Genomic DNA, 25,927 nt, shown 5'->3' with positions numbered 1-25,927 from the left:
CACAATTGTCCCCGCCATCTTAAGTACTGGCAGAAAGTCTGCCAGTACAAAAATAAAGGGAATCTTTGTTGTTTTTTTTTTTTTAAATTGTATAACATATTTACATATGCTGCTGTGTAGTATTCCCCTTATTCCCCCAACCTCCCTGATCCCCCCCCAAACACCTCTCTAACCGTCCCACTCTGACTTTTTGGGGGCCATCTTGGGTACTGGCAGCTATCTGCCAGTACCCAGTTTGCAGAAAAAAAGTTTTCTGGGGTTTTTTTTCACAGTTTTTTTTTTCTGTAGTGTAGCTTCCCTCCCACATACCAACCCAACACCCCCTGATTCAGCTTTTTTTTTAAATTTTATTAACATTAATACCTGATTACCTATCCTATTACTAATCCTATTTTCCGTAGTGCAGTGTTCCCACCCGCTCCCTCCCCGTGCACGCGCCCGCCCCCTCCATATCGTGCACGTGCGCCCCCGTGCGCGCCCCCGGGCATCCCCGCCCACGATCCCGCCCCCCTGCACATCTCCAGGGCCATCGATGGCCGCCACCCGCCTCCCGGTCCTGCTCCCACCCACCAACGAAGGAAGCCACCGATCTCCGGTGCAGAGAGGGCCACAGAGTGGCTCTCTCTGCATCGGATGGCCATACATGGTTATTGCAGGATGCCTCCATATTGAGGCATCACTGCAATAACCGGAAAGCAGCTGGAAGCGAGCAGGATCGCTTCCAGCTGCTTTCCACACCGAGGACGTGCAGGGTACGTCCTCAGGCGTTAACTGCCTTTTTTTTGAGGAAGTACCCTGCACGTCCTCGGTCATTAAGGGGTTAAATCATGTGTAACCTAATAGAAAGTAAAACAGCAGAACCTAGAGTTCCTGGGTTGAAAACTGTTAATGCTTCAGCAAAGGATATCAAGAGAATGACGCTAATATGATAGAAGGAAATTAGAAAGTTGTTTAAATTTGTATGTTGCATCTGCAAAATCATAAAAGAGAAAAAAAAGGTCTCAAAGCAAAGCCATCCACCCTCTGAATAGTGGATCCTAGCATTACCCCAGTATTATCTCTGGATTGGCTGCAATCATTCCTGCAGCCATTAAAGAACTGATATGAGTGTATTGCTATACTTCGATAGAATTAATCATTTTGTGTGCGTCTGGTATATATACTGTATATATATATATATATATATATATATATATATATATATAATCCAAAGGGAGTGTTTTTGGATATATGAACTTTGTACTATGGAACCTGAAGGCATGAATAGAGATTGGGATCTCTCTGTGTTCTTATGATTGACTAAATCCTGTATGTGAATTTGGCTGATGATATTAATGTCCTTTTTATAATTGCCTGTTGAATTATGTATATATTTTTCTAATAGTTTTTTTTATGTGGTTGCTGTTCAGTACTAGGACACACTGGATCTTTGATGATTATGTTTCCAAATGTTGGAGGTGAAATAGTCAAATATGTAATTATATATCTACTGCCCCATGGTGGCGTATGGGTATATAAGGGTGCTTTGTACCATTATGTTTTATTGCATGATTAAGGGAAGTGATTCCCGAAACGTCGCTGCTATGTTTGTGTGCTAATAAATTCTATTTTCCACATTCTGTTGCCACTTTTTGGATTTTTTGACACTATTAAAGGTATTTGTGGTGACCTTTATGTGGCGTGCAGTGGCCTGAGGTGCTGGACTGGGCTCTTTGTTTTTCTGGATATATATATATATATATATATATATATACAGTCATGGCCAAAAATATTGGCACGTCTGCATTTCTGTCAGATAATGCACCACTTCACCCAGAAAAATGTTGCAATTACAAATGTTTAGGCATTCTCATGTTTATTTCTTTTGTTTGTATTGGTATGGCACAAAATAGTGGAGAAAAAAAAAAGCCAAATCTGACACATTCCATGCAAAATTCCAAAAATGGACTGAACAAAATTATTGGCATCTTCTCAAAATTGTAAGAAATAATTGCATTCCAAGTTTGTGATGCTCCTGTAATTTGTTATTAATCTCACCTGTATCAATTAACAGGTGCTGACAATATAGAAATCACACCGGCAACCAGTTAAAATGGTGAAAAATGCACTCAACCTTTCTCTTGTGTGTCTCTGTTTGCCACACTAAGCATGGAGAAGAGAAAGAGCAGCTGTCATGTTTAAGTGCTGCTCTACCTTTAATTCTAGCATAATCATCTTTTCTGACTCTGGCTGTGTATATAAGTCTGACAATCCCCTAAAAAACTGCTTAGATAATGTCTTGCAACCTCAGTTCAAGTCTAAACTAAGCTGTGTGAAGTTACCTCTCTGATTGCTTCATGCCTGTTTGTTTTTCCTTGTGTTCTAAGCCTCTCAGTGTGTGGGGATTTTCCAGGAGATTTCAAGGTAATCTACAATCTAGGAGGAATCCTCTAACAAACAATTCTGCTGTTAATTTGTTTCCTAAAGGTGAAGTCAGCACTACTTATCTGGATTACCAGCAGAATGTATGGTCTCAAACACAGCCCTTTTCTGACACAGACAGCTGCAAGATACTCTGGAGTAGTTTGTAAGTAATCTTGCTTATTATTTGTTGCTGTGAATCACACTGGAATACAGTTACTTCAACTTAATGTGACTCATTGTGCATAATATATTGAACTTTCCTCTTTCTAATCAATTGAGCATTTGTATCTGGATTCCCCATATGCTTAAAGCTGTATTCTGTTAATTTACATTTACCCATGTCCTGGGAGTTTCCTTCATCAGTTAATTAACCACAACTGCTCTGAACTCATATTTCAGTTACCTGCAACATTCTCAAATACTTACCTACCAGTTACTATATCACTTGGCTTCATTTTCAAGTTGTGTGTGCATTTATCTGCTTCAGCGGTTATTCCTCCTTCTGCTGTTCAACTGCTCATGTTGTATAGACCCAAACTAACTTTTATATTCTTGGGAGAGATAGGAATATCTATATTAAATGTAAGATTAATTAGGAGTAACATACCTCATATGTTATATCCTTTAATCCTACGTACACACTTACCTTTTCTAGTTAGTAAGGAATATGCAGATAACTAGTAGGTGTGACAAAATATCCAATCCATAAAAAAAAAACAACTCCTACCTAAGTCAGTTTTTACCTCTAAAATGGAGCAATCTGAAAGGGCAACACACGTCTTAGATTTATCATAGAGAGTTAAAATATTAAATCAAAGGTTTCAAGATTTACATATGGAAAACCAAAGTTTTAAGTCAATTTTAGTTACTTTAACCACTTCACATCTAGTACCAACTGAAATCCCTGAAGCTGCTGTCAGTCCTCCGGAAATTTTTTATGGAGTCTGCCTCCAGTACCGTGAAATTAAGAATGCCTGCCAGCTTATCTTTATGTTAAAGCCAAAAACGTATTATACAGACTGCATAAACGTCTGTAGTGCAATCTCTTATATCAGAGGTAAACCCAGGGTATGGGCTAACTCTTTCCTCAAAACTGAAGACCCAATTCTCAACTCATTGGATCCATTTTCTTTCCACCATGTCCTCCCTTTACGCAGATTTCAATACACAGGATAACTGCTGAAACTACACTAAGGAGTCTGAAACAAGGCAAGAGGCCAGTAGAAGACTTTGTAGTTGAATTTAAAAGATGGGCTCGAGACTCAGAGTGGAATAACATCAGTTTACGCAATCAATTCCATCTATCCCTCTCTGAAGCTTTGAAAGTATGAGTTGGCAAGGCTTGAATTGCCCCCAACGTTGGGGGAGTTAATGACACTCGCAACGTCTATAGATAGGAGGTTACGGAATGCAGAGCAGAGCGCGGTCACTTTGAACAAACTAGAAAAACACCTAGAGCTGATTTAGACTACTCTCACGAACAAGCTAGCTCTGAACCCATGGAGATTGGAGTGGTCAGAGGACCCTTGTCCACTGAAGAAACATAAAGGAGAACTCTCAATTTATGTCTCTATTGTGATGCAAAGGACCATGATGTAAAGAATTGTTCTCTACTGAGGAAAACTCACCCTGGTAAGGAAAAAATAAATTCTACCTGTCTATTCATTCAGACTAAACCATCCTCATATTGTACCCTTCCTATTATTATTCAGTGGGATCAAGAACTTCAACAAGTTGAATACATTCTAGATTCTGGAGCATGTACAAACTTCATCGATTCTCATTTTGTACAGAAGCACATGATATCCATTATCAAGAAATCTTCACCTCTACCAGTTAGAGTCATTGATGGAACTTCTATAGCCAGTGGACCCATCATGCATCATGACTATTTCAAATGGACATACCGAACATATCACATTTGATAATTCTCTCACCTCTTTATCCAGTAATCCTTGGTATTACTTGCCTGCAACTACATTCACCAACAATTACTTGGCATGATTCACAAATCCATTTAAACTCTCTCTACTGTAATCAAACCTGTCTTAAACATGTACTCATAGTTCAACCATCTCAACCTCCAATACCATCACCATATCAAGATTTCAAGGACGTCTTTAGTAAAACTGACGTGGAATCGTTACCACCTCAAATACGATTGTCCCATTGACCTTATCCCAGGAGCATCAATTCTATATGGCCATTTGTATCCACTTTCAGAACCTGAATTATTAGAACCAAAACATTACTTGGATGAAAATATCAGGAAAGGATTTATCAGACCATCCTTTTCACCTGCAGGAGCCGGAATTTTCTTTGTCTGCAATAAGGATAAATCCCTTTGCCCTATAATAGATTACCGTCTTTTGAATAAAATTACTTTGAAAAACCGTTATCCACTGTGTCACATCCCAGAATTAATTAAAAAGTTACAAAAGGCAAAAATTTTCACGAAGTTAGACCTTAGAGGGGCTTATAACTTAGTACGCATAAAAGAAGGAGCTGATTGGAAAACTGCCTTCTGCACCAGGTATGGTCTGTTTGAGTACCTAGTCATGCCCTTCTGGCTATGTAATGCCCCAGCAACCTTTCAGTTTTTTTTAAACAATATTCTCCGAGACTTACTTGATGTCTGTGTACTCATTTATTTGGCCAACAACTTGATCTATTCCACCACTGAAACAGAACACATCAAGCATGTACGTTGGGTGTTGGCTAGATTGCGTACTCATCGTCTTTATGCTAAACTTGAGAAGTGCATTTTCAATTCCATCAAAATCAGCTTCCTTGGATATAAAATCACGCCAGGTGGTATTCATATGGAGGATGACAAGATACTATCTATAATTAACTGTCCAACTCCCCATAACAAGAAAGCACTATACAAAAATTTAGGTTTTGCAAACTTTTACAGAAAATTCATCAAGTATTATTCATCTATCGTTAAACCTCTAACTAGACTCAACGGAACTACTCCATATCATTGGTCCTCAGAAGCTCAGAATGCATTTGATTATTTGAAAGGTAGATTTACATCCAAACCCATCTTGCAGATGCCAAATCCTAACTTACAATACATACTAGAAGTGGATGCTTCCGAATACGCTTTAGGAGCAGTACTTTCTCGACCAACATCGTCCATCCTATTGCATATCACACCAGGAGCCGAACTCCAGCAGAAACCAACTATCCCATAGGTGAGAAGGAACTGCTTGCTATAAATAATGCATTTGAGACATGGAGACCTACTTGAGGAAACAATCTTACCTGTTATGGTATACTCTGATCATCAGAATTTAGAATATCTCAGATCAAATAAAACATTATCATCCAGACAAGTCAGATGGAGTCTTTACTTTAAGAGGTTTAACTACATCATTGCGTATGGTTCAGGTTCAGCCAATGGAAAAAGCAGACACTCTTTCCAGAATACAGCCTCTTCCCGAACTTAATGAAGCATCCTACATCATACCTTAGGATTGTATTATTGGTTTGCTTGGCTCGTTTGTATCTAAAGTCAAGAAGAATGTACTGTCTAGTGATAACACTATACCCTACCATCTCCTACAACAAGACTCAAACCACTTATACTACAAACACCAAAAACTCTACGTACCTCCTTCTCTTTGTTTAGAGATACTAAAACAAATACATGATTCTCCTCTAGCAAGTCATCCGGGGATACAAAGAACCTTGGAGCTTATTCAAAGGGAGTTCTGGTGGCCCAAGTTACAAAAAAAAACATTTATGATTATGTTACATCTTGTACCATTTGTGTCACCTCCAAATGTGACAGGTAGCCTGCCTATGGACTCTTGACCTCTCTACCCATACCTAACCATCCTTGGGAATCCATCTCATTCCATTACATAGAATACCAGTCAGTATCACAACAGATAGAGGAGTCCAATTTACCTCAAGGTTCTGGAGAGAATTGTGTAAGGCCCTCCACATACAAAACGGATATAGTAGTGCTTATCACCCCCAGACCAATGGTCTCACAGAGAAGAGGAACCAGTGGCTAGAGCAATATTTAAGATGTTTCACCTCCAATTTACAGGATGATTAGGTTAACTACTTTCCTCTCCCTGAGTTTGCTTTCAACAACTCAGTTAATGCCTCGACAAACCATAACCTATTCTATGCAAACTATGGATATAATCCTCTCTTCCACAACTTACGTTCACCTCCATCTACTAACATTGCAGTTACTGACTCAACGTAGGCATAAGTTCTATTACGATCAACATAAGAGAACTCCCCCTACTTATCAAATTGGGGCTAAAGTCTGGTTGTCAACCAAAAATCTCAGACTCCAAACCCCGTCAAAAAAACGGAGTAAACTATTTATAGGGCCATTTCCGATTCAGAAAATTGTGAATGCCAATGCGGTTACACTTCACTTACCTTCTAATCTCTACATCAGCCTGAGGAAACGGCACAGTAGATGCCGAGAAAAGTGTAGCGTATAATACTGTCTGTTTTTAACTATTGTATTACAATTTACTGTAATACTGCTAGATTACGAGTTTTGCGCTAGCCTTAAAAAGCAGCGTTGAGAGGTCCCAACGCTGCTTTTTAAAGCCTGTTGGTATTACGAGTCTTGCAGGTACAGGTGTACCGCACACTTTTTTTCCGCGACTTGACAATACCGCAAATCCACTTACATCAATTGCGTATCCCATATTTTTAATGGGATTTTCCTAACGCCGGTATTACGAGTCTTCCTAAAAGTGAGCGGTACACCCTCTCCTGTCAAGACTGATACCGCATTTAAAAGTCAGTAGTTAAGAGTTTTATGGGCTAACGCCGTAACATAAAACTCTTAACTAAAGTGCTAAAAAGTACACTAACACCCATGAACTACCTATTAACCCCTAAACCGAGGCCCCCCCACATCGCAAACACTAAATTAAATTTTTAACCCCTAATCTGCTGAACCTGAGATCGCCACCACTATAATAAATATATTAACCCATAAACCGCCGTACTCCCGCATCACAAACACTAGTTAAATTTTATTAACCCCTAATCTGCCGTCCCTAATATCGCTGCCACCTACCTACATTTATTAACCCTTAATCTGCCATCCCCAACGTCGCTGCCACTATATTAAATGTATTAACCCCTAAACCTAAGTCTAACCCTAACACCCCCCTAACTTAAATATAATTTAAATACATCTAAATAAAATTACTACAATTAACTAAATTATTCCTATTTAAAACAAAATACTTACCTATAAACTAAACCCTACGCTAGCTACAATATAACTAATAGTTACATTGTAGCTATCTTAGGATTTATTTTTATTTTATAGGCAACTTTGTATTTATTTTAACTAGGTACAATAGTTATTAAATATTTATTAACTATTTAATAGCTACCAAGCTAAGATAAAGACAAATTTACCTGTAAAATAAAACCTAACCTAAGTTACAATTACACCTAACACTACACTATAATTAAATTACTTCCCTACATTAAATTAAATTAATTACAATTAAAAAAAATAAACTAAAGTACAACCCCCCCCCACTAAATTACAGAAAATAATAAAATAATTACAAGTTTTTTAAACTAATTACACCTAATCTAATTGACCTCACATTCTATTGGCTGATCCAATCAGCCAATTGGATTGAACTTCAATCCGATTGGCTGATTAAATCAACCAATCAGATTTTTCCTACCTTAATTCCGATTGGTTGTTAGAATCCTATCAGCCAATCGGAATTCGAGGGACGCCATCTTGGATGACGTCATTTAAAGGAACCTTCATTCAGTGTTAGCCTTCGTCAGAAGAGGATGTCTTGAAGATGGACCCGTTCCATGCCGGATGGATGAAGATAGAAGATGCCGCTTGGATGAAGCCTTCTCCCGGTCCGGATGTCCTCTTCTGCCCCATCGGATGAAGATTTCTGGACGGATCAGATGACCAGTGGTGCCCGGCTGGGTGAACATGGCTCAAGGTAGGATGATCTTCCATGGCGTAGTGTTAGTTTTTTTAAGGGGGGATCGGGAGGGTTTTAGAGTAGGGGTGTGTCGGTGGTGGGTTGTAATGTTGGGGGGGGTCTTGTCTTTTTTTTTACAGGTAAAAGAGCTGATTACTTTGGGGCAATGCCCCGCAAAAAGCCCTTTTAAGGGCTGGTACAAGAGCTGATTACTTTTGTAATTTAGTATAGGGTAGGGAATTTTATTATTTTGGGGGGCTTTTTTTATTTTATTAGGGGGCTTAGATTAGGTGTAATTAGATTACAATTCTTGTAATATTTTTTTATTTTTTGTAATTTAGTGGGGTTTTTTGTACTATAGTTTAGTTTATTTAATTGTATTTTAGTTTAGATAATTGTAGTTAATTTATTTAATTCATTTATAGATAGTGTAGTGTTAGGTGTATTTGTAACTTAGGTTAGGATTTATTTTACAGGTAATTATTTTAACTAGGTAGCTATTAAATAGTTATTAACTATTTAATAGCTATTCTATCTAGTTAAAATAAATACAAAGTTGCCTGTAAAATAAATATAAATCCTAAAATAGCTACAATGTAACTATTAGTTATATTGTAGCTATATTAGGGTTTATTTTATAGGTAAGTATTTAGTTTTAAATAGGAATAATTTATTTAATTATATTAAATTTATTTAGTTTTATTTAAATAATATTTAAGTTAGGGGTGTGTTAGGGTTAGACTTAGGTTTAGGGGTTAATGACGTTATTATAGTAGCGGCGACGTTGGGGTGGCAGATTAGGGGTTAATAATTGTAGGTAGGTGGCGGCGATGTTAGGGAGGGCAGATTAGGGGTTAATAAAATGTATTATAGTGTTTGCGAGGCGGGAGTGCGGCGGTTTAGGGGTTAATACATTTATTATAGTGGCGGCGATGTCCGGTCGGCAGATTAGGGGTTAATAAGTGTAGGTAGGTGGTGGCGATGTTGAGGGCGGAAGATTAGGGGTTAATAAATATAATATAGGTGTCGGCGATGTTAGGGGCAGCAGATTAGGGGTTCATAGGGATAATGTAGGTGGTGGCGGTGTCCGGAGCGGAAGATTAGGGGTTAATAATATAATGCAGGTGGCGACGATGTCGGGGGCGGCAGATTAGGGGTTAATAAGTGTAAGGTTAGGGGTGTTTAGAGTCAGGGTTCATGTTAGGGTGTTAGGTGTAGACTTAGAAAGTGTTTCCCCATAGGAAACAATGGGGCTGTGTTAGGAGCTGAACGCTGCTTTTTTGCAGTAGTTAGTTTTTTTTTCAGCCAGCTCAGCCCCATTGTATCCTATGGGGAAATCGTGCACTAGCACGTTTTTCCATCTTACCGCTACCGTAAGCAACGCTGGTATTGAGAGTAGAAGTGGAGCTAAATTTGGCTCAACGCTCACTCTTCTGAGGCTAACGCAGCCATTCAGAAAACTCATAATACCAGCGTTGTTTAAAGGGAGCGGTAAGAAAAAAGGAGCGTTAGCCCCGCAAGTTTTTACCGACAAAACTCTAAATCTAGGCATAAGTTTCTAAAGAGGGGTTATCCCTCAAGTCTCATTAATAAAAAAATGAAAGAGATCCAGAGTCCCATTCCCAAAGAGGTTAAAAAGAATAAACATGACAGGATGGTCTTTGTATCTCAGTACAGTCCCCACAGCAATAAAATCATTTAAGTGATTAAAAAAAAATTGGCATATACTTAAACAGTGTAACCCTCAAATTAAATTATTTCAGGAACCTCCACTTATGGCTTTCAGATGTGTTAAAAGCATTCAAGATCATTGGATTAGAACAGATGTAGGTCCCATTAAGAGTAATAAGCAAACCTAGATAGGTAGTAAAAGAAAAGGGAGCTACCCTTGTTTGGGATGTATGAGCTGTAGCTCTATAATCAAAGGTCCACACTTTATTCATCCACAGAGTGGGAAGAGATACAACATAGAAGGCTTTTCACTTGTGATAGTACATATGTGGTGTATTTAATTAAGTGTCCGTGTTCTCTGTTCTATTTGGGGGAAACAACTCAAAAGGTTAGGGAGCGGATGAGTCAGCACTGCTCCAATATTAGGAGAAGAAATATTGAAGCCCCCTTGTCTAAACATTTTATAGAACAAGGTCATGGTATAAGTCAGCTCAGATGGCAAATCATTGAACAAATAAATATTCCTAGAAATGGTTTGGATAGAGAAAGGCTGTTGAAGCAAAGAGAGATGTGGTGGATCCATAAATTGGAGACACTTGCACCAAAGGGTTTAAAACGAGAATTTGATTTAACTTGTTTTTTCTAAAAGTTATTAAGATTAGCTCTATTTTAAAGTATCAAGACTATTACACTAGAGTAAAAAGATTTTTGGATCATCCAATGTATTCTTCACTATAGTACAAGTACTTTGATTAAGAACATTTATTTTGTAACAACTGACAATTATTTTTTTGATGTTGTTGTAGGCTAAAAATGATCTTATAAGCATTTTTCTGTAACACTGTTTAATTGTTGGTACATTGTTTTGAATTTTGTTACATATGCTCTTCTAAATGTAATTCAACAGAGTTGCCACTAGATGGGGCCAAAGTTTCATTCAAGAAAGTTTGGCGCGAAAAAGATTGTGTTTAAAAGAGACAAAATATTCCTATGTAACTGATAGCATGACTAAGGGGTTAATCCCTGAAACGTCGCTTGTTTTAATGGGTCTGCTATAAAGATACAAGTTTATATAAATAGAAGTGCTGGTGACATTGTGTACATATCTATATGTGAAACCCACAGACAGAAATACTCTTTTAAGATACAATAGTTTCCATCCTGATAGTGTCTTCCAATCCATACCTAAAAGCCAGTTGTTGCATACACAAAGAAATGTTGAAGATAAGAGTAAGCTTCTGGTAAGACTACAAACTATGGGCCAGAAGTTTATTAAAATAAGCTATCCAGAGAAACTGATTGAAAATACAATCAACGATTTAGTCTCTGATAAAGGCATTGAGGTACAAAAATCTGAAAACATTAAAAAAGGTAGTTAGGACATTTCAACAGAGTATAGCAATAAGAGTAGGGATATTTTTGGAAATTTTAAGAAAACACTGGTACCTTTTGTCTAAATATAATCCAGATATTAAGTCATTTCAGTTACCACCAATGCCATCATATTGAAGAGTAAGGAACCTAATTTGGTGAGGGCGGATGTTGGTACAACTAAACCTATTTCAATTAATTATTTAACTACCCTCAATAAGGGTTGCCACCCCTGCCTACACTGTGTGCAGTGTAATTCCATTATTAAAGGTAAACATCTGGCCCAAAATGATAAAAGAAAGCAGCTTACTATTAATGGTCTCTATACTTGACAGACAGAGTACGCTATTTATCTACTTAAATGCCCATGTGGTTTGTGTTATATAGGTGAAATAACACAAGCTTTCAGGGATATGTTCTGCCAACATAAAACCTTGATTAGATCTAAGGACATGACCTTGCCAGTTTCTGCCCACTATGTTCAAATGGGCCATTCAGTTAGCCAACTTCGCTTCCAGGTCATTGATCACATTCCCCAACTTAGGAGAAGAGGGAATAGGGAATTTAGGCTAAAACAAAAAGAAGTGTGGTGCATAACATGTTTGAATACCCTTCATCTTAATGGTCTGAATAAGGATTATGATTTGCATTTATTTGTATGATTTTTGTATATATAAATAAGTTTTGACTGTAATTGTTTATTGTTACCACTAGATGTCACTACCTCACTACAAGTATGCCTAAATAGGCATGGGTTGAAATGTGTCAGAGGCAATTAGTGATTTGAACCATATAGGTTTGAAACGTCGCACTTACTTGGGGTCTCATATCCTCTTATAAAAGAATTGTCACAAGAAACTGCTGTGGTGTTGTCACATCTATTTTATGGACTATATACAGAATATATATATATATATTTAATAAAACAAATTATTTATTTTTTTATGTGAAGAACTTAGAAATATAAAATATGTGTATCGCGCTTCGTGTTTTGGGCTTTAGGTCTAATGCGGTATTAGGTTAGTGCAAAGGAAGAATTGCTAACATCAATGCGCATTTTTAAAATTATTATACATACTGTAAAAAATAGATATTTTCTATGGATTATTTACAATATTCTAAAGTATGTATAATAATTTCTAATATTGAATTTTTATAATTTTTCTTATTTTATATGTAAGTGATCAGGGGTATATTGCAGGTCTTTGCATGTATCTGAAGTAACGTGTGTCTTACAAATTGAAAGTAAATGCGTTTGATTGAATTCAATGTGCAATGGAATAGCAAGACTTCAGAGCTCCAGTTAACTGTTACATTCAAAGTGATATGAAACATAAATATTTTGTTTCATGATTCAGATAGAACATACATTTGTCAGCAACTTTTCATTTTATTTCTATTATCAATTTTGCTTCATTATCTTGGTATCCTTTGTTGAAGGTGCAGCAGTGTACTACTTAGAGGTAGCTAGCTGAACACATTCGGCTAGATTACGAGTTTGGCATTAGCTTTAAAAAGCAGTGTTAAGGGGTCCTAACACTGCATTTTAACGCCCGCTGGTATTACGAGTCTGGCAGGTACAGGTGTACCGCTCACTTTTCTTCCGCAACTTTTCCATACCGCAAATCCCCTTACGTCAATTGCGTATCAAATCTTTTTAATGGGATTTTCCTAACGCTGGTATTACAAGTCGTGGAAGAAGTGAGCGGTACAGCCTCTACCTCCAAGACTCCTACCGCATATAAAAGTCAGTAGTTAAGAGTTTTATAGGCTAACGCCGGAACATAAAGCTCTTAACTACAGTGCTACAAAGTACACTAACACCCATAAACTACCTATGAAGCCCTAAACCGAGGCCCCCCCTCATCGCAAACACTAAAATAATTTTTTTAACCCCTAATCTGCCGACCGGACACCGCCGCCACCTACATTATACCTATGAACCCCTACTCTGCTGCCCCTAACATCACTGACACCTACATTATATTTATTAAGCCCTAATCTGCCCCCCCAACGTCGCTGCCACCTATCTACACTTATTAACCCCTAATCTGGCGACCGGATATCGCCGCCACTATAATAAATGTATTAACCCCTAAACTGCCACACTCCCGCCTCACAAACACTAAAATAAATTGTATTAACCCCTAATCTGCCATCCCTAACATCGCTGCCACTTACCTACAATTATTAAGCCCTAATCTGCCACCCCCAACATCGCCGCTACTATAATAAAGTTATTAACCCCTAAACCTAAGTCTAACCATAACCCTAACACCCCCCTAAGTTAAATATAATTAAAATAAATCTAAATAAAATTACTATAATTAAATAAATTATTATTAATAAATTATTATTAATAATTACATTGTAGCTATTTTAGGATTTATATTTATTTTACAGGCATCTTTGTATTTATTTTAACTAGGTACAATAGCTATTAAATAGTTAACTATTTAATAGCTACCTAGTTAAAATAATTACAAAATTACCCGTAAAAGAAATCCTAACCTAAGTTACAAATACACCTAACACTACACTATCAATAAATTAATTAAATAAATTAACTACAATTATCTAAAATCAAATACAATTAATTAACTATACTATAGTACAAAAAACAAACAAACACTAAATTACAAAAAAATTAAAAAATATTACAAAAAGTTTAATCTAATTACACCTAATCTAATCCCCCTAATAAAATAAAAAAGCCCCCCAAAATAATAAAATTCCCTATCCTAAACTAAATTACAAAGTAATGAGCTCTTTTACCAGCCCTTAAAAGGGCTTTTTGCGGGGCATTGCCCCAAAGTAATCAGCTCTTTTACCTGTAAAAAAAAGAAATACAATACCCCCCCAACATTACAACCCACCACCCACATATCCCTACTCTAAAACCCACCCGATCCCCCTTAAAAAAAAACTAACACTACCCCATTGAAGATCACCCTACCTTGAGCCGTGTTCACCCAGCCGGGCACCGATGGGGCAGAAGAGGACATCTGGACCATCAGAAGTCTTCATCCTATCTGGGCAGAAGAGGACATCCGGACTGGCAGACATCTTCTTCAAGGCGGCATCTTCTATCTTCATCCTTCTGGAGAGGAGCCATCTTCTATCCAGCCGACGCGGAGCCATCCTCTTCTTCCGATGCCCTAACAAAGAATGACGGTTCCTTTAAATTACGTCATCCAAGATGAGTGCCCATGAATTCCGATTGGCTGATAGGATTCTAACAGCCAATCGGAATTAAGGTAGGAAAAATCAGATTGGTTGATTTAATCAGTCAATCAGATTGAAGTTCAATCCGATTGGCTGATTGGATCAGCCAATAGAATGCAAGGTCAATTCTATTGGCTGATCCAATCAGCCAATTGGATTGAACTTCAATCTGATTGGCTGATTAAATCAACCAATCTGATTTTTCCTACCTTAATTCCGATTGGCTGATAGAATCCTATCAGCCAATCGGAATTTGAGGGACGCCATCTTGGATGACATAATTTAAAGGAACCGTCATTCTTTGTTAGGACATCAGAAGAAGAGGATGGCTCCATGTCGGCTGGATAGAAGATGGCTCCACTCCGCTCCGGAAGGATGAAGATAGAAGATGCCGCCTGGGTGAATACGGCTCAAGGTAGGGTGATCTTCAATGGGGTAGTGTTAGGTTTTTTTAAGGGGGGATTGGGTGGGTTTTAGAGCAAGGGTATATGTGGGTGGTGGGTTGTAATGTTGGGGGGTTATTGTATTTCTTTTTTTACAGGTAAAAGAGCTGATTACTTTGGGGCAATGCCCCTCAAAAGCCCTTTTAAGGGCTGGTAAAAGAGCTGATTTCTTTGTAATTTAGTTTAGGATAGAGAATTTTATTATTTCGGGGGGCTTTTTTATTTTATTAGGGGGATTAGATTAGGTGTAATTAGATTAAACTTCTTGTAATTTTTTTTATTTTTTGTAATTTAGTGTTTGTTTTTTTTGTACTATAGTTTAGTTTATTTAATTGTATTTGATTTTAGATAATTGTAGTTAATTTATTTAATTAATTTATTGATAGTGTAGGGTTAGGTGTATTTGTAACTTAGGTTAGGTTTTATTTTACAGGTAATTTTGTAATTAACTATGTAGCTATTAAATAGTTATTAACTATTTAATAGCTATTGTATCTAGTTAAAATAAATACAAAATTTCCTGTAAAATAAATATAAATCCTAAAATAGATACAATGTAACTATTAGTTATATTGTAGCTATCTTAGGGTTTATTTTATAGGTATTTATTTTTAAATAGGAATAATTTATTTAATTATAGTAATTTTATTTAAATTTATTAAAAATAGATTTAAGTTAGGGGGGTGTTAGGGTTAGGTTAGACTTAGGTTTAGGGGTTAATACATTTAATATAGTAGCGGCGACGTTGGGGGCGGCAGATTAGGGGTTAATAATTGTAGGTAGGTGGCGGCGATGTTAGGGACGGCAGATTAGGGGTTAATAAAATTTATTATAGTGTTTGCGAAGCCGGAGTGCGGCGGTTTAGGGGTTAATACATTTATTATAGTGGCGGCGATATCTGGTCGGCAGATTAGGGGTTAATAAGTGTAGGTAGGTGGCGGCGACATTGGGGGGGCAGATTAGGGGTTAATAACTATAATGTAGGTGTCGGCGATGTTAAGGGCAGCAGATTAGGGGTTCATGAGGATAATGTAGGTGGCGGCGGTGTCCGGAGCAGCAGATTAGGGGTTAATAATATTATGCAGGTGGTGACGATGTCGGGGACGGCAGATTAGGGGTTAATAAGTGTAAGGTTAGAGGTGTTTAGACTCGGGGTTCATGTTAGGGTGTTAGGTGTAGACTTAGAAAGTATTTCCCATAGGAAACAATGGGGCTGCGTTAGGAGCTTTTTTGCAGGTGTTAGGTTTTTTTTCAGCCAGCTCATCCCCATTGTTTCCTATGGGGAAATCGTGCACGAGCACGTTTTGACAGCTTACCGCTACCGTAAGCAACGCTGGTATTACAGGGAGAAGTGGCTCTAAATGTGCTCAATGCTCACTTTTCTGAGGCTAACGCAGCCATTCAGAAAACATGTAATACCAGCGTTGTTTAAAGTGACCGCTGGAAAAAAAGTAGCGTTAGCAACGCAAGTTTTTACCGATAAAACTTGTAATCTAGACGATTGTTAATAAGCCAAGGCATATTTGTGCAGCCTCCAATCATCTCCTAGATCCCTATGTGCTTCTGAGCCTCAGCCTACCTAGAGGTATGCTTTTCACAAAGGATGCCAAAAAAAGAAGCACATTAAATCAAATAAGCAAATTGTAAAGGGGTTTAATAGTGCTTGCTCTATCTGAATCATGAATGCAAAATATTGTTTCATGTCACTTTAAAAATAGATACTTTCAGTATAATAAGTATACTAGTAGTTACTGTACCTTTAAGTAAACTTTCTAGTTTTACCAAAAATGCAGTGTTCAAAAATTATTCCTATCCCTTTAAATAAAAGAATAATTTTAAAGGGATAGGAATGTCATAATTAAACTTTTTTAAGTATACAAGATTAGAGTGCGCTAGACAGCTCTACCTATAGTCTAATTACACTGTATTGGATATCAAGATAGAGTGTAAAATGATTTAAGTAAAATTCTATTACAAACAGTACAATAAAAATAAAACAAATAAAAATAATGTATAAACACTATTAAACTTTATTACACAACTAAAAACACATATATAAGGTGCACCTTATTTCATAAATACTGTAATCAAATTAGCAATTTTTACTCTTAACATAAAAAATCCTATTAATTGAAAAAAGCTCTCAAGGTCCAAAGATATCTCTCCAGTTCGTTTTACTCAGTATTTAATTGTATTAACTTTGTTGCAAAAGATTATACTGAGAAACATATGTGTCAAAATTGAATGTCAATAAATTGTCCTCAGTCTTAATATATCGTTTATACTAGTAGATATCTCTTCAGTGGAAAAAACACCATAAGAAATAAACTTTTAAAATGTCAGTTTCTTGCTGTGGGGTACCCCTTGTATTGGCGGTTACTGTTATGTTCAAGATCAAATAGTTGTTAGCGATATATCCTCTGTTAACATATATAAATGAAGAACTTTTTTAGGTCTTTTAATCCCAAATGAAAAGGTGTAACATCACTCACCAGAATCCGAAAGGCTTACGATAAGGTTACCTTTCCCCAGATCAGCTTTCTCCTTGCGGCGGTGTATGGCGTTTTTGGGTCAGCCGTTACTTTGGCCGTGGCGTGTATACCCTCACGTGACCTCTTTGCCGCACCAATAGCCTTGCCGGGTTGCCGGTGTAGGTGATTTCAAAAACCTTAGTATAGTTCTTTTTCACAAAGTGCTACCAGGAGCACAAAGTATTTATTATTAAGATATCCGCTTGCTCTTTCTGTGGAATTCCGTCTCCCACATAAATTACCGTTCAACAGGAGTGTGCAGGAAAAAACTCTGTTACCGAAGCTGGCCAGCCAAACGAATCTTGTCCAGTATCATCTACGCGTTTCAGCAGAAGTGCTTCTGTCAAGATGAACTGCATCCTGTCAGGGAGTCTTTTATGCTGGAATTCTTAAAGGGAAAATTATTTCATTCTCTTTAAGGGACAACTAATTTCTTTTGATTTCAGTTTCTTACTGGTGTTTATCCTCGGTGATTATGAGCATTAAATCTTTTTGGTAGAGATATCTTAATAATAGGATATTAGTCGTAGTAAATATATAAAATATATAAAATAAATAAAAATTTTTTTATTATAAATAAAAATATATTATTTAATGCATGTTTGTATTTACAATTTTCATTGGTTTAATGAATACTATGGTTCAATTGTTTAGACTAAATCCAATACAAAGTGCAAATGAAAAATTTTCTAAAATACAATAATAAATTTTAACTAAAAAATAAATGACATTAGAGGTGATCCATAAAATATAGCGGCTAGATTTAGAGTTTTGTCGGTAAGGACCCGCGTAGCTAACGCCGGCTTTTTTCTGGCCGCACCATAAAAATAACTCTGGTATTGAGAGTCCACATAAAGGCTGCGTTAGGCTCCAAAAAAGGAGCGTAGAGCATTTTTAACGCAGCTTCAACTCTCGATACCAGAGTTGCTTACGCAAGCGGACAGCCTAAAAAACATGCTCGTGCACGATTCCCCCATAGGAAACAATGGGGCTGTTTGAGCTGAAAAAAAACCTAACACCTGCAAAAAAGCCGCGTTCAGCTCCTAACGCAGCCCCATTGTTTGCTATGCGGAAACACTTCCTACGTCTGCACCTAACACTCTAACATGTACCCCGAGTCTAAAAATTATTTCATTCTCTTTAAGGGACAACTAATTTCTTTTGATTTCAGTTTCTTACTGGTGTTTATCCTAGGTGATTATGAGCATTAAATCTTTTTGGTAGAGATATCTTAATAATAGGATATTAGTCGTAGTAAATATAGAAAATATATACAATAAATAAATTTTTTTTATTATAAATAAAAATATATTATTTAATGCATGTTTGTATTTACAATTTTCATTGGTTTAATGAATACTATGGTTCAATTGTTTAGACTAAATCCAATACAAAGTGCAAATGAAAAATGTTCTAAAATACAATAATACATTTTAACTAAAAAATAAATGACATTAGAGGTGATCCATAAAATCTAGCGGCTAGATTTAGAGTTTTGTCGGTAAGGACCCGCGTAGCTAACGCCGGCTTTTTTCTGGCCGCACCATAAAAATAACTCTGGTATTGAGAGTCCACATAAAGGCTGCGTTAGGCTCCAAAAAAGGAGCGTAGAGCATTTTTTAACGCAGCTTCAACTCTCGATACCAGAGTTGCTTACGCAAGCGGCATGCCTCAAAAACGTGCTCGTGCACGATTCCCCCATAGGAAACAATGGGGCTGTTTGAGCTGAAAAAAAACCTAACACCTGCAAAAAAGCCGCGTTCAGCTCCTAACGCAGCCCCATTGTTTGCTATGCGGAAACACTTCCTACGTCTGCACCTAACACTCTAACATGTACCCCGAGTCTAAACACCCCTAACCTTACAATTATTAACCCCTAATCTGCCGCCCCCGCTATCGCTGACCCCTGCATATTATTATTAACCCCTAATCTGCCGCTCCGTAAACCGCCGCTACTTACATTATCCCTATGTACCCCTAATCTGCTGCCCTAACATCGCCGACCCCTATATTATATTTATTAACCCCTAATCTGCCCCCCACAACGTCGCCTCCACCTGCCTACACTTATTAACCCCTAATCTGCCGAGAGGACCGCACCGCTACTATAATAAAGTTATTAACCCCTAATCCGCCTCACTAATCCTATAATAAATAGTATTAACCCCTAATCTGCCCTCCCTAACATCGCCGACACCTAACTTCAATTATTAACCCCTAATCTGCCGACCGGAGCTCACCACTATTCTAATAAATGTATTAACCCCTAAAGCTAAGTCTAACCCTAACACTAACACCCCCCTAAGTTAAATATAATTTTAATCTAACGAAATTAATTAACTCTTATTAAATAAATTATTCCTATTTAAAGCTAAAAACTTACCTGTAAAATAAATCCTAATATAGCTACAATATAAATTATAATTACATTGTAGCTATTTTAGGATTAATATTTATTTTACAGGCAACTTTGTAATTATTTTAACCATGTACAATAGCTATTAAACAGTTAAGAACTATTTAATAGTTACCTAGTTAAAATAATTACAAAATTACCTGTAAAATAAATCCTAACCTAAGTTACAATTAAACCTAACACTATACTATCATTAAATTAATTAAATAAAATACCTACAATTACCTACAATTAAACCTAACACTACACTATCAATACATTAATTAAATACAATATCTAAAAATAACTACAATGAAATAAACTAACTAAAGTACAAAAAATAAAAAAGAACCAAGTTACAAAAAATAAAAAAATATCTACAAACATAAGAAAAATATTACAACAATTTTACTAATTACACCTACTCTAAGCCCCCTAATAAAACAACAAAGCCCCCCAAAATAAAAAATGCCCTACCCTATTCTAAATTAATAAAGTTAAAAGCTCTTTTACCTTACCAGCCCTGAACAGGGCCCTTTGCGGGGCATGCCCCAAGAAGTTCAGCTCTTTTGCCTGTAAAAAAAAACATACTATACCCCCCCAACATTACAACCCACCACCCACATACCCCTAATCTAACCCAAACCCCCCTTAAATAAACCTAACACTAAGCCCCTGAAGATCTTCCTTCCTTATCTTCACCATACCAGGTTCACCGATCCGTCCTGAAGAGCTCCTCCGATGTCCTGACGTCATCCAAGATGGCGTCCCTCGAATTCCGATTGGCTGAAAGTATTCTATCAGCCAATCGGAATTAAGGTAGGAATATTCTGATTGGCTGATGGAATCAGCCAATCAGAATCAAGTTCAATCCGATTGGCTGATCCAATCAGCCAATCAGATTGAGCTCGCATTCTATTGGCTGTTCCGATCAGCCAATAGAATGCGAGCTAAATCTGATTGGCTGATTCAATCAGCCAATCAGATTTTTCCTACCTTAATTCCGATTGGCTGATAGAATCCTATCAGGGACGCCATCTTGGATGACGTCATTTAAAGGAACCGTCATTCATCGTTCAGTCGTCGGCCAGGATGGATGTTCCGCGTCAGAGGTCTTCAGGATGCTGCCGCTCCGCTCCAGATGGATGTTGATAGAAGATGCCGCCTGGATGAAGACTTCAATTGGATGGAAGACCTCTTCTGCCCCGCTTGGATGAAGACTTCAATTGGATGGAAGACCTCTTCTGCCCCGCTTGGATGAAGACTTCTACCGGATCATGGACATCTTCAGCCCCCCGCTTGGGCTTGGATCAGGACATCGGAGGAGCTCTTCAGGACGGATCGGTGAACCTGGTATGGTGAAGATAAGGTAGGAAGATCTTCAGGGGCTTAGTGTTAGGTTTATTTAAGGGGGGTTTGGGTTAGATTAGGGGTATGTGGGTGGTGGGTTGTAATGTTGGGGGGGGGTATTGTATGTTTTTTTTACAGGCAAAAGAGCTGAACTTCTTGGGGCATGCCCCGCAAAGGGCCCTGTTCAGGGCTGGTAAGGTAAAAGAGCTTTTAACTTTAGTAATTTAGAATAGGGTAGGGCATTTTTTATTTTGGGGGGCTTTGTTGTTTTATTAGGGCGCTTAGAGTAGGTGTAATTAGTTTAAAATTGTTGTAATATTTTTCTTATGTTTGTAGATTTTTTGTAACTTAGTTCTTTTTTATTTTTTGTACTTTAGTTAGTTTATTTCTTTGTAGTTATTTGTAGATATTGTATTTAATTAATTTATTGATAGTGTAGTGTTAGGTTTAATTGTAGGTAATTGTAGGTATTTTATTTAATTAATTTAATGATAGTGTAGTGTTAGGTTTAATTGTAACTTAGGTTAGGATTTATTTTACAGGTAATGTTGTAATTATTTTAACTAGGTAACTATTAAATAGTTCTTAACTATTTAATAGCTATTGTACATGGTTAAAATAATTACAAAGTTGCCTGTAAAATAAATATTAATCCTAAAATAGCTACAATGTAATTATAATTTACATTGTAGCTATATTAGGATTTATTTTACAGGTAAGTATTTAGCTTTAAATAGGAATAATTTATTTAATAAGAGTTAATTTATTTCGTTAGATTAAAATTATATTTAACTTAGGGGGGTGTTAGTGTTAGGGTTAGACTTAGCTTTAGGGGTTAATACATTTATTAGAATAGCGGTGAGCTCCGGACGGCAGATTAGGGGTTAATAATTGAAGTTAGGTGTCGTCGATGTTAGGGAGGGCAGATTAGGGGTTAATACTATTTATTATAGGGTTAGTGAGGCGGATTAGGGGTTAATAACTTTATTATAGTAGTGGTGCGGTCCGCTCGGCAGATTAGGGGTTAATAAGTGTTGGCAGGTGGAGGCGACGTTGAGGGGGCAGATTAGGGGTTAATAAATATAATATAGGGTTCGGCGGTGTTAGGGGCAGCAGATTAGGGGTACATAAGGATAACGTAGGTGGCGGCGCTTTGCGGTCGGCAGATTAGGGGTTAATAAGTGTAGGTAGCTGGCGGCGACGTTGTGGGGGGCAGATTAGGGGTTAATAAATATAATATAGGGGTCGGCGGTGTTAGGGGCAGCAGATTAGGGGTACATAAGGATAACGTAGTTGGCGGTCGGCAGATTAGGGGTTAAAAAATTTAATCGAGTTGCGGCGATGTGGGGGGACCTCGGTTTAGGGGTATATAGGTAGTTTATGGGTGTTAGTGTACTTTAGAGTACAGTAGTTAAGAGCTTTATAAACCGGCGTTAGCCCAGAAAGCTCTTAACTACTGACTTTTTTTCTGCGGCTGGAGTTTTGTCGTTAGAGTTCTAACACTCACTTCAGACACGACTCTAAATACCGGAGTTAGAAAGATCCCATTGAAAAGATAGGATACGCAATTGACGTAAGGGGATCTGCGGTATGGAAAAGTCGCGGCTGAAAAGTGAGCGTTAGACCCTTTTTTGAGTGACTCCAAATACCAGAGTTAGCCTAAAACCAGCGTTAGGAGCCTCTAACGCTGGTTTTCACGGCTAACGCCAAACTCCAAATCTAGGCCTAGGTTAATAAATAGTAGAATTAATAATTAATTTAATGTTTTAACTTATAATTTGAATAAATCAGAATTTTATATACATTTTTATGTATGTATATTAGCTATTATATAACCTCCAATTTATTTGAATTAACATATACTACTTCAATTAATAGTTAACCTTTACTTTCTATTAGTTCTACAAAAATCATTTTTAAAACATTATCATTGAGGACGAAATATTGATATTGACAAAAGCACTTCTGCTGAAACGCGTAGATGATACTGGACAAGATTCGTTTGACTGGCCAGCTTCGGTAACAGAGTTTTTTCCTGCTCACTCCTGTTGAACAGTAATTTATGTGGGAGACGGAATTCCACAGAAAGAACAAGCGGATATCTTAATAATAAATACTTTGTGCTCCTGGTAGCACTTTGTGAAAAAGAACTATACTAAGGTTTTTGAAATCACCTACACCGGCAACCCGGCAAGGCTATTGGTGCAGCAAAGAGGTCACGTGAGGGTATACACGCCACGGCCAAAGTAACGGCTGACCCAAAAACGCCATACACCGCCGCAAGGAGAAAGCTGATCCGGGGAAAGGTAACCTTATCGTAAGCCTTTCGGATTCTGGTGAGTGATGTTACACCTTTTCATTTGGGATTAAAAGACCTAAAAAAACTTCTTCATTTATATATGTTAACAGAGGATATATCGTTAACAACTATTTGATCTTGAACATAACAGTAACCGCCAATACAAGGGGTACCCCACAGCAAGAAACTGACATTTTAAAAGTTTATTTCTTATGGTGTTTTTTCCACTGAAGAGATATCTACTAGTATAAACGATATATTAAGACTGAGGACAATTTATTGACATTCAATTTTGACACATATGTTTCTCAGTATAATCTTTTGCAACAAAGTTAATACAATTAAATACTGAGTAAAACGAACTGGAGAGATATCTTTGGACCTTGAGAGCTTTTGTCAATTAATAGGATTTTTTATGTTAAGAGGAAAAATTGCTAATTTGATTACAGTATTTATGAAATAAGGTGCAACTTACATATAAGTGTTTTTATTTGTGTAATAAAGTTTAATAGTGTTTATACATTATTTTTATTTGTTTTATTTTTATTGTACTGTTTGTAATAGAATTTTACTTAAATCATTTTACACTCTATCTTGATCTCCAATACAGTGTAATTAGACTATAGGTAGAGCTGTCTAGCGCACTCTAATCTTGTATACTTAATAATTTTTAGTGTGGGTTTTGGGAAACCACACTCTGTAGCGTTGCTTTAATCTACCTTTAAGGGTTTACTTTTTTTGCTTATTATCTTTTCTTTCCCATTAACCCTTTAAGCCAGGGGTGTCAAACTCAAATTCATTGGGGGCCACATCAGCAGTTTGGTCACCCTCAAAGGGCCTCAAAGGACCGGTTGTATAGGACTATGTGTCCACTCTTTATTATCATAATAAATTATTGTCACTGCATTCAATTATTACTGTTTAGCACTAAGGGTCAAAATATTATGAAGAGGGGATGGGGGCTATATATTATATGCTGGGTGACACATGGGGGCTATATATTATGTAGGGGGGACATAGAATGCCTATCTCAATGCTATTAGCAAATAATCTGCCACTCAGCTGTTATTTTATTTGTTATATCTGCTGGTAGAGATATTTTTCAGTAAAGCTTCTTAATTTTTTAATTACCCTGGCTATAGCAAATGATCTGCCACTGTTATATACAGTTTATTTGTTATGATCTATCTGTTGGTTCTGTAAGTACAGATATTTTGTAGTAAAGCTTCAGAAGGGTACTGCATCTCTGTACTTACAGAACCAACAGATAATAACAAATAAACTCAAATGTATATATTATAACAGTGGCAGATCATTTGCTAATATCAGCCAGGGTAATTAAAAAATTAAGAAGCTTTTACTATTTTTTAATTACCCCTCAGATTTGCGAATCTACCTGCTGCCTGGTTGACAATGTTACAGTTACTTTATAATAATAAAATTTGTCATTTTATTACCAGCATTTTTTCCTAGCATAACAGACTGTGCCTGACAAATAAAACTTACTTAAGAATAAGTCACAAAAATGGATATTTTTTTTAAATAATTCTGATTTCATGGTTTAGCAGCCAGAGTGCCTAAAACTTTTTATTGCAGCTGAGCCTGAGAGCACAGGTTCATATGCGCAGTAGGCAGCCAGACTCTCACCTCTCACAGTCTCGACTCACTCTCGTCTGGTCCAGATCGGCAGCGCCAAGTCAGAGGATTACGGGGCCCGGTGTGCGACACAGTGAGTGACAATCTCAGCTGCTCACTTGTCAGACAGTGTCCTCTAGCCTGCTGCCGCGTGTTCCTGTGAGAACTTCACACTCCTCAGTGCTCTAGAGCGGCAACGCGGGGTCACGTGAGATGCCCCTGGTGACATCACGCCTGCTTGCTTGTCGCTGATTCGCTGCTGCTGACCGCGGCGCAAAAATTACAAATTCAAAGGAGGGGAGGACGGGCGGGCCTCAGTGTCACGATCGCGGACGCGCTACTGTAGCAAACAATAAATATAAATGTTTATTTTTTATATTACTGAATCGCGGTATCAGGGGTGAAGGCTGGTGGCCGGGGGCGGCTACACGAGCCACTTGACAAGGTCTGGTGGGCCGGATTCGGCCCACGGGCCTTGTGTTTGACACCCGTGCTTTAAGCCTTGTCAAACATCATGGATGTTTTTAAATTTAGATTAGATCTTTTTTCTGAAATTAAAAAATTGGAGGATTCTACTGAATCTTTGACACAAGTCCCATTAGGGAATGTTTCAGAAATGTGTGAAAGCCTAGAAAAAATACTAGTTA

The 25,927-nt window shown here is 37.4% G+C and overlaps 1 long non-coding RNA gene across 1 annotated transcript in view; it reads left to right on the top strand.

Moving 5' to 3' along the window:
* The first annotated feature begins 2,481 nt into the window (after positions 1-2,481).
* The window catches only part of LOC128655767 (uncharacterized), an 88,489-nt gene continuing 65,043 nt past the window's right edge, over positions 2,482-25,927 (top strand). Inside the window, exon 1 of the long non-coding RNA XR_008401901.1 lies at positions 2,482-2,566. This is a non-coding gene — a long non-coding RNA (uncharacterized LOC128655767). The remainder of the gene's footprint in view (positions 2,567-25,927) is intronic.

This window comes from Bombina bombina, chromosome 4 (genome assembly GCF_027579735.1).
Source record: "Bombina bombina isolate aBomBom1 chromosome 4, aBomBom1.pri, whole genome shotgun sequence".
NCBI lineage: Eukaryota > Metazoa > Chordata > Amphibia > Anura > Bombinatoridae > Bombina > Bombina bombina.
This window is presented reverse-complemented; position numbering and strand designations above follow the sequence as displayed.